The sequence below is a fragment of the Zootoca vivipara genome, chromosome 9 (assembly GCF_965207765.1).
Source record: "Zootoca vivipara chromosome 9, rZooViv2.hap1.1, whole genome shotgun sequence".
In the NCBI taxonomy this organism is placed as follows: Eukaryota; Metazoa; Chordata; class Lepidosauria; order Squamata; family Lacertidae; genus Zootoca; species Zootoca vivipara.
The window spans coordinates 44,169,632-44,181,443 of record NC_142592.1 but is presented as its reverse complement, the minus strand read 5'-3'; the positions used below and the strand labels follow the sequence as shown (position 1 = coordinate 44,181,443).

The 11,812-nt window shown below is 47.8% G+C and overlaps 1 long non-coding RNA gene across 1 annotated transcript; it reads left to right on the top strand.

Annotated features, from left to right (window-relative positions):
- The first annotated feature begins 2,108 nt into the window (after positions 1–2,108).
- LOC132592733 (uncharacterized) lies at positions 2,109–10,407 on the top strand. Its single transcript, XR_015945808.1, has 3 exons — positions 2,109–2,210; positions 8,457–8,589; positions 10,194–10,407. It is a non-coding gene; the product is annotated as an uncharacterized LOC132592733 (long non-coding RNA).
- Positions 10,408–11,812: the final 1,405 nt, after the last annotated feature.

The window sequence follows — 11,812 nt, the reverse complement described above, 5'->3', positions numbered from 1 at the left end:
AGAGAAAAGGATGCTGTCTGGTTTGCAAAGGGTGATGGCATTGTGCAAGGCATCAATAACTATTCTTCCTTTCACCCTTCCATACACTTGGAGACTTGAGGGGGGGGTTGAGACCCAATGCCAGCAGGCTGGCCACTTGCCCGCTTCCCTATCGCTGAGCACCAGGCATTGACTCCAGCAGAATGAGCCATTGTTCCGCAGCCTCCAGGCCTTTTCCTGTCCTCGCAAGAGCTGGGACACAAACAAAGGCAAAGCCAGACAGCTCAGGGCGGAGACCAGGCTTGCTCCCCTCCGCACCACACCCTGCCCCCAGCACCCACGCAAAAAAACCCCAGATGGATTATGGACAGTCACTTTGGGGCAGAAAAGCGCCTATTTTTAGCTGCCCGACTTCTCCGCTTCCGCAGGCCAAAAATACATGAGCGGCGTGGAGAGGCAAAGCACTTAAGATAAAGTAGCTCTCCAAAATTCTCCGGCCCTCGGTCTCTCTTGTCGTCCTCTTGCTTGTGCTCTTCACATCTGCCCTCCTCTGCCACGTTCATTCTCCATGCTTGTTTATTTTTGACACGCAGCTAAAAGAGATGATGCTTCTCCTGTACTGTACAGGAATATGCAATCTTCTGCTTAAATCTAAACCTGGGATGAAAGTGTCAGTCGTCGATCCAGCCATCATACGAGCCCCTCACTCACTCTGGCTGCCAACCACTACATATGTAACTCTGGGCGGGGAAAGACATGCTTAAATGCCTTGATTAATGAATTTTATAAAAATATAATAAAAAGGATAATTGGTAGGCAGGCTGAGTAACTGTTCTTGTGGCAGTGGTTGCTTTCTTTATAGAAGCAAACCACATTTTTTAAAATTCCACATCAGATATATTGGGCAGAGCAGTGCCGGATATACGTATAGGCTGAAGCCTAGGGCCTTTAAATCTGGGGGGCCTCGCCAGGCCTCCCGCTCTCACCCGCTCTCTCCCTTGTGTAATGGTTTCTTCGGCAGTATACATGTGATAGGAGATTCCTCAGAGCAGCAGTCCAGGTCCAAGTGACTCACATTGCTATTTTATATCCCAAAGCATATGAATGCAGGGAGATTCCATTGTTAAGTAGTAGACAGTGATGTCAACTTTCCCTTTTTTTGCGGGAAATTCCCTTATTCAGCGCCCTTACTTTCATATCTGGGAGTTGACAGCACAATAGGATTTTCCTTATCTTCAAATCTTGGGGTTGACAACTATGGTAGTAGAGCGCATGTTATGCATAGAGAAGCACAAACTTGGAAAGTTGTTTTTTTTTTTAAGGGAACTAGATCTAGTTCAAGTTCAAAATGGAACTAATTTCAGTTCACTGTTGTACCTTAAGGAACAAATCTTTTCATGTTCAGTTCACAGTTCAGTTCAAGTTCCTCCTAATAATCCTTGGCAACTCCCCCCCCCCCCCCGGCATTAAGAATGTTACAAGCTGCTAAACTGAACCACAGAAATATACTGGGGAAGACTAAGAAAATATCCAAACATACACACACAGTGGAATGGGAATTGTTTTATTTCTTTCCCCCAAGAACTATGATCTTCAAGTTTAAAGGCCCAAAGAGTCAAAACGGTAAAAAGCACATGGAACAGAATGAACTTAAAGATGAACTAGAAATCATTCAGAGGTTTACCCCCAGATGAACTTAATTCACATTCGGTCCACTTGGTAATTATGAGAAATGCTTTCACATGCAGTTCAGATATTTTTTTAACTACAGGTGGCGACCATTTAGCACGGGGCTCAATTTGCAGAGGTTGGATGGCCATGTGCCATGTATTATCTAGTTGAGATCCCTGCATTGCAGGGGGTTGGACTAGATGACCCTCAGGATCCCTTCCAATTCTACAATTTTATGATCAGCCTATGCCAGCTTGGAAAAAGGCCAGGGATAACTGGAGCTGCAGTCCAACAATATCTGTAATGTAAATCATGGGTGTGGAGACACAGATTTTGATGCTATAATGCTACACAGAAACACCATGTTCTTAAAACATCGAGTTTGGCCTTTAATTTGTTAAGTTGCATCATGAGCCATGTTGAGTCACTGCAGCATGAGTCACATTGAGGCTCACATGAATCTTGGTCAAGTCGCTAGCTGTCAGCCTGTCCAACTTTGCAAGGTTGTTGTGAAACTAAACCCCTGCTCTGAACATCTAAATGAACTCCTTGGAGGAAAGGTGAGTCACAAATGTGATAAGGAACAGGAAGAGGTGTTGTCCCATCTCTCTTCATTTGATGAAACTGTTTTACCCTAGGATTATCTCAGAAGGAAAGGAAGAGTTAAAGAGGGGAGGGAGAGAATAAATTGCAGTCAGATCACCGTAAAACAGAGGAACTAAAAGTGAGTCTGAACAGCTGGAAGGGCTATAGAAATGTCAGTGGAATTTCAGACACTTGGGATAGGATCCCACCTACTTTCCCCCCAAATCCCCTTTAATTCTCTAGATCGTTTTCATAGGCCCTTGGAGGGCTGGCATTTCAAGTATCTGCTTCCCCTCTTGCAGGAGACTTGATGGTAGCAGTAGATAAAATATAAGCCGATAGGCACTTTGGGGTCCATTTGTTCTCACTTCTCCATGCTTTATGTTCAACAAGCTGAAGTGTGTTTGTGTTTGTGACTTCTGTAAAGTGTAATCTGAACAGCTGCATTGAAAATCTATGCTGAGAGCTGGGGAAAAATAGAGGCAGAGGAAGACAGAGAGAGAGAAAGAAGGAATGGTTAAATATTAGAAAGCAGGGGCAGGACAGCAAACTTATATAAAAAAACGCTTTATTTAAAATACAGTCATATCTCTTGTTGTGATCCACTCTTCTTACGGACTTTCAGCTTACGAACGTGGCAAACCCGGAAGTGTTTACTTCTGGGTTTGCCGCCCGCGCATGCCCAGAAACAACCTTCGCGCATGCGCAGAAGCAACCAGCGCACTTCACACACGCAGAAGCGCTCAATCACGTCACGCACATGCGCAGAAGAGGCGCTCTAGTTGCGGACTTTTTGGGTGCGAACGGCACCCTGAAACGGATTAAGTCTGCAACTAGAGGTACCACTGTAAACAAATACAGCTCAGTTCGCTAAAGTGTGGTGCTGATAAGGCCAAGGCTGCAGGTTTGATCCCCACATGGGACATCTGCATATCCCTGCATTGCAGGGGGTGGACTAGATCAGGGGTCGGCAAAGCTTATCAGGCATGGGCTGGATCACTCCCACGGAGATCCTCCGTAGGCCGGACTGGTGCAGCACAACGCCGGAAATCACTTCTGCACATGCCCAGATGCAGAAAATCGCTTCTGCGCAGAGAATTGCTTTTGCAATTTTCAGCGCTGTGGACATGTGCAGATGCAATTTCTGGCATCTAGGCATGCGCAGAAGCGATTTCCGGAGCCACGGAAGAGAGTCCCCACGCTGCGCCGGTTTATCGCAGTGCACGCGGACTCGCTGAGCGGGCGGCTCAGTTTGGGGGTGGCTCATGGGCTGGTGAGGCCCCCTAGATTTAGAGGCCCGAGTTGCCCTGCTGTCACATGAAGTCTTGGGTTTGCAATTTTGGGAGAGGGGAGACTGCCTGCTGGGGAGAGGGCTGGCTGGTGAGGCCCCCTAGATTTAGACGCCCTAGGCTTCAGCCTACTAAAGCCTATACATAATCCGGCACTGCCTGCAACTGAGCAGTGCTCCCAGTTAATGAGGAAACATGAGCCAGGAGTGGACTCTGGGCAGAAACAGGATACTTGTTTCACCTCTGCAAGAGTAGACACCCTCCCACCCACCACCTCAACCCTCAGCATCATTCCTCTCCCCCCGCCACACTCAATCAACTCTTCCTCCTCTTAGTGCGGTTTTTATGCATAATAAAAAGACTGTTTAAAACCTTTCCAATGGCAAATAGAGCTTCATCAAACAGGAGCAATTTGCTAAGGAGTTATTATTATTGCGAACTTGCGTTAGTTGCTTTTCCGACAAAGTAACTCAAGGTGACATACATTGAAAGCAATTAAAACCAGCGATACAAACTTAAAAACACAGCGACACAAATTAAGGGCTGAAAACACAGCCGTGGCTTAGCTGCAGGGCTACAGTTACTGCCCAACTAAAAGAGGCCACAATGGCGCCCTTCATGTTAGGACCCAAACACCCAGAAAAGAGAAACGCCGTTACCTAAAACGGCATGAAAATGGCACCAGGCCATCATTGAAAAGGACTGTTCTCATGTTGCCACCCTCCAAACCACCCGTGGAATGGGCACTCGAAGAAGGGCCTCAGATGGTGGCCGCAGGGCTTGAGTGGGTTCATTGGGGGAGGGGAGAGACAGTCCTTGAGGTACCTTTATGTGCCTAAATGCCACATATTCTTATAGGCAGCATGTGAATACTTCAAATGTCCAAAAGGGGCATCCTAGGGGCATCCCACATTTCATTATGCTGTAGGGCAGAGATGGGGAACCTACAGCCTTCTTGGTGTTTTTGGAACACAGTTCCCACCATCCCTGGCCATTAGCCATGCTAGCTCAGTGTGATGGGGGCCTGACTCCAACAACATCAGGAGAGCCACAGGTCCCCCACCCCTGTACAAGCCTAAACAGCACAATCCTATGCATGTTCACTCAGAAGTGAGTCCTTCTGAAAGGAGCGCCATTTGGGAGCCACACGTAAGCCATGCCATGACTGAAGAAAGCTGGGATTAAAATGTCAGAAAGCATTAATAAATAAATAAGTATTAAGTATGTTTAGGATTAGTGGGATGCGGGTGGCGCTGTGGGTTAAACCACAGAGCCTAGGGCTTGCCGATCAGAAGATCGGCGGTTCGAATCCCCGCAACGGGGTGAGCTCCCGTTGCTCAGTCCCAGCTCCTGCCCACCTAGCAGTTTGAAAGTACATCAAAAGTGCAAGTAGCTAAATAGGTACCGCTCCAGCAGGAAGGTAAACGGTGCTTCAGTGCACTACTCTGGTTTGCCAGAAGTGGCTTAGTCATGCTGGCCACATGACCTGGAAGCTGTACGCCGGCTCCCTCGGCCAATAGAGCGAGATGAGCGCCGCAACCCCAGAGCCGTTCACGACTGGACTTAATGGTCAGGGGTCCCTTTACCTTTACCTTTTATGTTTAGGATTGCAATTTAAGCACACTTGCCTGGATCTTACTTTTGAGTAGACATGTGCAGGATTGCCTTGCCAGTCCCTCTTTTCTATTTCTTTTGCTATTTTAATGTGACATCTCCCATACTACGGAGTCTTTCTGGAAGCTGGATTTGCATTTATATTTATGTCTCTCTATTTATTTCCCAGATTTATGACCCCTCCTTATGGCTCAGCTGGGGCCCTCGATGCAGTTTACAACAAGCACTTCTATTCAAAACGTAACATAAGAATTACAAACGCAAACACTTAAACATCTCTTGTGCCAAAACACATTACTGATATTGCCAAAAGCAACGTTCCCTCCCCCTCCCCCCACCTCCCGAATTATGGGGCCTGTACTTTCTTAAGAGCCCTGGGAATTATAGCTCTGTGAGAAGTAAACTGCAGTTCCCAGGATTCTTTGAGTGAAGCAATTGCTATAAATGTAGGGTTTTGTGGATAGGATTATTCCTGCTTTCCTGTATGGTGAATAGAGGACTGTGTGTATGTGTTGAAATTAGCCTACAGTTGAAAGGTAAAATGTACGTGTATTCCAGACTCCCCAAGTGTCCCTATTTTACAGGGACATCCTTGAATTAGAAAAGCCAACCCGGTTTCTGATTTGAACCCGGAATGTCCCGCTTTTCCTTAGGACATCCCTATTATCATTGGAGAAATGTTGGAGGGTGTGGAGTTATCCGACCCCCAAACCGCCTGAAGGCAACCTCGTAAAGCGAAGGGCTTTTGAAAAAACGTTTAATGTTTTATTATGTTTTTATATATGTTGGAAGGTGCCCGGAGTGGATAGGGCAACCCAGTAAGATGTGTGTGGTATAAATAGTAAAATTATCATTATGGGATGGGACGTCCCTATTTTCATCGGGAAAATGTTGGAGGGTATGGTATGGTATTCCTCAGCCCCCTTCAGTCTGTGACTGCATCCATTACTGGCCCCTGGAAGACCAACCAGAAAAGAATGTGGCCCTGAGGCTGAAAAAGTTTCCCCACCCCTGATATTTATCATCATTATACAGTGGTACCTTGGTTCTCAAACTTAATCCATTCCGGAAGTCCGTTCAACTCCCGAAACCATTCGAAAACCAAGGTGTGGCTTGCAATTGGCTGCAGGAGCTTCCTGCAGCCAATCGGAAACCACGGAAGACATTTGACTTCCAAACAAAGTTCGAAAACCGAACACATCTGGGTTTTTGGTGATCAGGAGCTGATTTGTTCAACAACCACACCGTTCAAGAACCAAGTTACCACTGTATATTTATTGATGTATAAATTAACCACCCTTCACTCTAAAGCAGAGTGTCCTGGACCCCTGGCCTACCTGGCAGCAAGTCAATATATCTGGTCCCCAGTCCAGGGTCAAGCCACATGTCCAAAGTCCAGACCAAAGCACAGTCCTGCAGAGCTCCAGGAGCATCCAAGTCAAGGCCCATCAACCTGGGCAGTTAAGCAGACACAGCCCCTCAGCTCTGCTTCCCTTTTGTACCCTGCATGCTGATTGCAGTATCTGAGCCAACCCTCACCTGTTCCAAGCCTCCTCCTGCTGAGGAATCACATGCCTTTTGCCTGCCTCAGCCTCTAGACCTAGAGCATCCCCCTGCTACTCCCTACGCCCCAGAGCCCGCCATGTTCATGGAGACAGGAGCCCCCCTGGCTCTCGTGATGGGTCCTGCCGCTCTGGTTCCTGTGCATTGACCCCCATCCCCTCGCCACCCTCTGAGTTCTTCTTACACCAACCTCTCCTTCCCCACCCCCAGCTTGCCCGGTGTGTCCTTGTCCTGGCTACACCCCTTGCTGGAATCCTCTTCCTCCTTTCCCCTCTCCATTGTCCTGCCAGTTCATGACATAAACCCTTTCCCTGCCACCCCTTGTGCCCTTGGCAATCACCAGCTCTCCATCTTTCTTTGTGTGTGTGCACCCCCAGGCCTGGGCCCTTGGTGGGGGCCAACCTAGGTACACCCCTGCCCTACAGTCCCAGGGCAGGTTACAGCATTAATTTAAAACAGCTTCCTGTTTGCTCAGTCATTTTTGATTTTGGAGGATGCTTGGAATTTTGTCGTATTCTGTTACTAATTCCCCCCCCCCCCCGGCCAAGTTTTGGTATTTGCCTCTTATCTCCTAGTTTTCTGCTGCTATGTTTATTTATTACTTTTAAAATGCATTTATATGTTGTGCGAATTAGTTTTATTCACATTTTTGTACAGACGCTGAAGAAATATTGCAAGCAAGACAAACAATCTTTCTGGCCTGTGCAGTTATACTTTTTCCCTCTCCTCCATAATCTGGGCTCAAGGAAGATGCAAAGTTTCACGCACCATCCATTTGAACAGAAAAACTATGTCCTGCAGTGTCTCCACGCAGTCTTCCCCAAACCTGTAGCCTACAACTATTTTGCCCAACAAGTCTGATGGGAGCTGTAGGCTAGAACAACCGGTGGAGTTCAGGCTGGGGATGCCTGACCTAACAGAGGAGTGATAAGAGTAACCTTGCTCCCTTTGTGACTTCTCTGCCCCAGTGTTGGCAGCGCAGTGGCCTGATCCATGGTGGTCCACTATTTAAGCATGCCTAAATAGGAAACCTTCATATTTAAGAAGATAAGGATGGAATCACAACCCCGGGTGGTCTGACTGCAGGACCACAAGGGAGCGTTCCATCCATTTTATTGGAAAAGTTAGCGAGCCTTTGCTGCCCTGGAGTACAGAGATGCTGAGAGCTAGTGGGGGGAGAAAAAGGGGGGGGATGGAAAGGGCTTGCAGCCCCTTCCAGCTGAGAGTCTTGTGACTGCACCCCCACCAGACCCCAATCTGGAAGAGATTTGTTCTGCATTCCCAAGCAGGGATGATTACAGCTTCTTTGGAATCAACTCCCCCCCACCCCACGACAATGAGAGAGTTTGGGGGCGGGGAGGATATCCCATGATCTTCCAGCGAAGGGGTGGACATACTCATCTGGCTAAAGTTAAAACTTCTGCTGAGCAATGCCAGCTGGGGCAAAAAAGACAGAGTGAAATAACGTTCTGTGACAGGGGATGGGTTGTATGGCACCCTCAAGGTACTACCCTGGATGAATGGGCGGCTGGATGGGTTCAGAAGCCAGAGGGAATGGACAGCTGCTTTTAGCCAGGACTTGCTCAAACATCACGCCCTGGTGCACCCAGATCTGTAGGTTTGGCAGAAAGCCCCACCCCATCCGCCAAGGCCGAAAGAATGCAGCACTCCTGCACGTTAATAATAAATTGGTCTAGCAAGTCTGGCCTCAGAAGCCCGGCTGTGGGGTAAGTAATTGTTAACCCTGTTTCACAGGAATCCGAACCCTCCAACATTTGACAGATGCCACATCAAGCAAGGGCGAAAAGAAGCATGCTTTATCGAGCATGGAAAACCACCTTTTAAATGCTGCTGTTGCCGTTAGTCTGAAACACCAGCCATGTATCTGGTAAGTTATTGTAGAAATGTTGAATTTAAGAAACGAAGGCTGAAAGTGAGTTCACTGGGGGCATTGCTGGGTGGTGAAGTGGGGGTAGCTGAGCCTCTGGCCTTTTGTGTCGAGCCCTGAATTTCCGCTCCTGCCTCGCTTTTAGAAACCTTTACCATTTTGCTTAAAGGGCAGGGGAAGCTGGTGGCAGTGAACAGTGAGTGCTGGGGGTGAGACACCCCCAGCTATCCATCTTCTCAATTTGCCCAGAGGGACATATACGTGTACATTATAAGATGCAAATGTTATGTCAATTTGTACCAGGAGCATGTGCTCCAAACCCTTTAAGTGCCAAGCAATGCCCCTGGGGCTCATGGTATCAACTGGCCTGACAATATAGGATAGAGGTAAAAGGTAAAGGTACCCCTGACCATTAGGTCCAGTCGCGGACGACTCTGGGGTTGCGGCGCTCATCTCGTTCTATAGGCTGAGGGAGCCGGCGTTTGTCCAGAGACAGCTTCTGGGTCATGTGGCCAGCATGACTAAGCCGCTTCTGGCGAACCAGAGCAGCACACGGAAACACCGTTTACCTTCCCACTGGAGTGGTACCTACTGTATTTATGTACTTGCACTTGATGTGCTTTCAAACTGCTAGGTGGGCAGGAGCTGGGACCGAACCACGGAAGCTCACCCCATCACAGGGATTTGAACCACCGACCTTCTGATCGGCAAGCCCTAGGCTCTGTGGTTTAGACCACAGCACCACCTGCATCCCTTAGGATAGAGGTAAGAGTGCTGAATTACATTTCCAGAACTGTAAAGATGTAAGAGATGGAGGGCTAAACCCCTGCACAGTCATGATGCTCGCTGGGTAGCTCTGAGGATGCAGGTGGCAGTGCCCAGATCCAGCTGTCATTTTAGACAATAATCACACAAAACATTTGATGAGGATGAGCATCGCATCAAGAAGATGCATCCAGCCAGTTGAAGAGGGATTTGACAAGTGTCAATCTATAATGGCAACACTCTTAGAAATTTCTTCATTAAGTTTTGGAAACAGATTGGTATAGAATTAGCGAGAAGTGTGGAAATATCTAAATTAATGGTTCTTATTGGTCAGGGGTCCCTTTACCTTTTTATTAGCCTGGGTAGCACTGGATTAAAAACAAAAGAGGAATGTAAATGGGTAAAATTGATGGTAATTGCAGCTAGACAGGTTAGAGCAAGTAATTGGAAAAATGCAGAAGAGCTAGGGGTGAACAAATGGAGGGAAAAATTGAATATTATAATTTTAGAATACCTAACTGTGAAGATGCGTAAAATGAAATGGTTTAAGGTCAATGAGAAAGAGGAGGATTGGTTTGAAAAGATATTGAATCATTTGGGTAGGTTTGAACAATTTGGGGTAATTAAAATGTTAAAAGTGAAATAAACCTTGTGGAATGTGGAGCTTAGTATATATAGAATTGTCCATATGGTTGATTTAAATATTTTTATTATTGTTGTTGTTTATGTATACCTAATGTATCGGCCGCCTGGGGGGTTTCACTGTTTGTGTTTGGTTGTTGGTGATTTAAATAAAAATTTTAAAATAAATAAATAAATAAATTTCTTCATTCACACAGATCTGCTGCCTCTATTGTACTTCAGGCTTCCTCAACTTCGGCCCTCCAGATGTTTTGAGACAACAACAACAACAACAACAATCACAATAATTTATTATTTATACTCCGCCCATCTGGCTGGGCCTCCCCAGCCACTCTGGGCGGCTTCCAACAGAAAAATAAAGCACAGTAATCTATTAAACATTAAAAGCCTCCCTGAACAGGGCTGCCTTCAGATGTCTTCTAAAAGTCTGGTAGTTGTTTTCCTCTTTGACATCTGTTGGGAGGGCGTTCCACAGGGCGGGCGTCACCACCGAGAAGGCCCTCTGCCTGGTTCCCTGCAACTTGGCTTCTCACAATGAGGGAACCGCCAAAAGGGCCTCAGCGCTGGACCTCAGTGTCTGGGCAGAGCGATGGGGGTGGAGACGCTCCTTCAGGTATACTGGACCGAGGCCGTTTAGGGCTTTAAAGGTCAGCACCAACACTTTGAGCTGTGCTCAGAAACGTACTGGGAGCCAATGAAGGTCTTTCAAGACCAGTGTTATGTGGTCTTGGCAGCCGCTCCCAGTCACCAGTCTAGCTGCCGCATTCTGGGTTAGTTGTAGTTTCCGGGTCACCTTCAATGGTAGCCCCACATAGAGTGCATTGCAGTAGTCCAAGCGAGAGCGAACTAGAGCATGCACCACTCTGGTGAGACAGTCTGCGGGCAGGTAGGGTCTCAGCCTGCGTACCAGATGGAGCTCATAAACAGCTGTCCTGGACACAGACCCCCTGCAATGCAGGAATATTTTGCCCAACATGGGGCTCAAACCCACTGTCAGGGGATTGTTGCGGCTGCTCTCGAGTAAAGACGCACCAGTCTGCTCTGTCTTTAAGAGCTTTATTGTGCATACTATTTACAGTGCAGAGACATCAGAAAACATGACTGCCTAGTCTGATTCAGAACCCGGCAATGGCGCTTATCTGTTTTTGCACCAGCATAATAGTCTGGGAACCCCAAAACGCCGCCCCCTTGCCCTATGTCTGGGTGCATGACCCAACGTGGGCGCCAGAAGGGGCTGCGTTCCTTCTCCCATCCTTTGGCTGGAGCGTTGCAGAGGCTCCGACAGCTTGCTGCGCTGTCCTTCCTCCTCTGGCCAGCTGGGTCGGTGCTGAGGCTCTGATACGTCTTGGAGCCCCTTCTCCATTCCGCTCCATTCCTCATTCCCTCCTCCTGACCCGCTGCTTGCATTGTCACTGGGCGAAGTGCTGGTCAGGATGACTGGGGGAGGGTCCCTGTATTGAGTCCCCCAGACATCCACGACCCCGAGATTAAGATTGAGCTCTCCCAGCTGTTAGATCTTCCCAGTCAACCATGAGCCCAGTGGAGGGCAGCATCAGGGATGCCAAAGAATGTTTCCTGGGTCCTCAGGCCTGTGTTATCATCCTATCTGCCTGCATTCTGCATTTAAACAGCATGTCATTATGTAACTTTGAGGAAGTTAGTGCAGCACATACACGAATCCCCCCCCCTCCTTTAATCCCCACTTGTCTGAGAAATAATTATCTTGTTATAGCATTGATGATAGGGACTCTCAGGCTCAGAGGGGCCTACAAGCCACACCCCTCACTGTCCTGCCTCTGCACCCTCCTCTATCTTA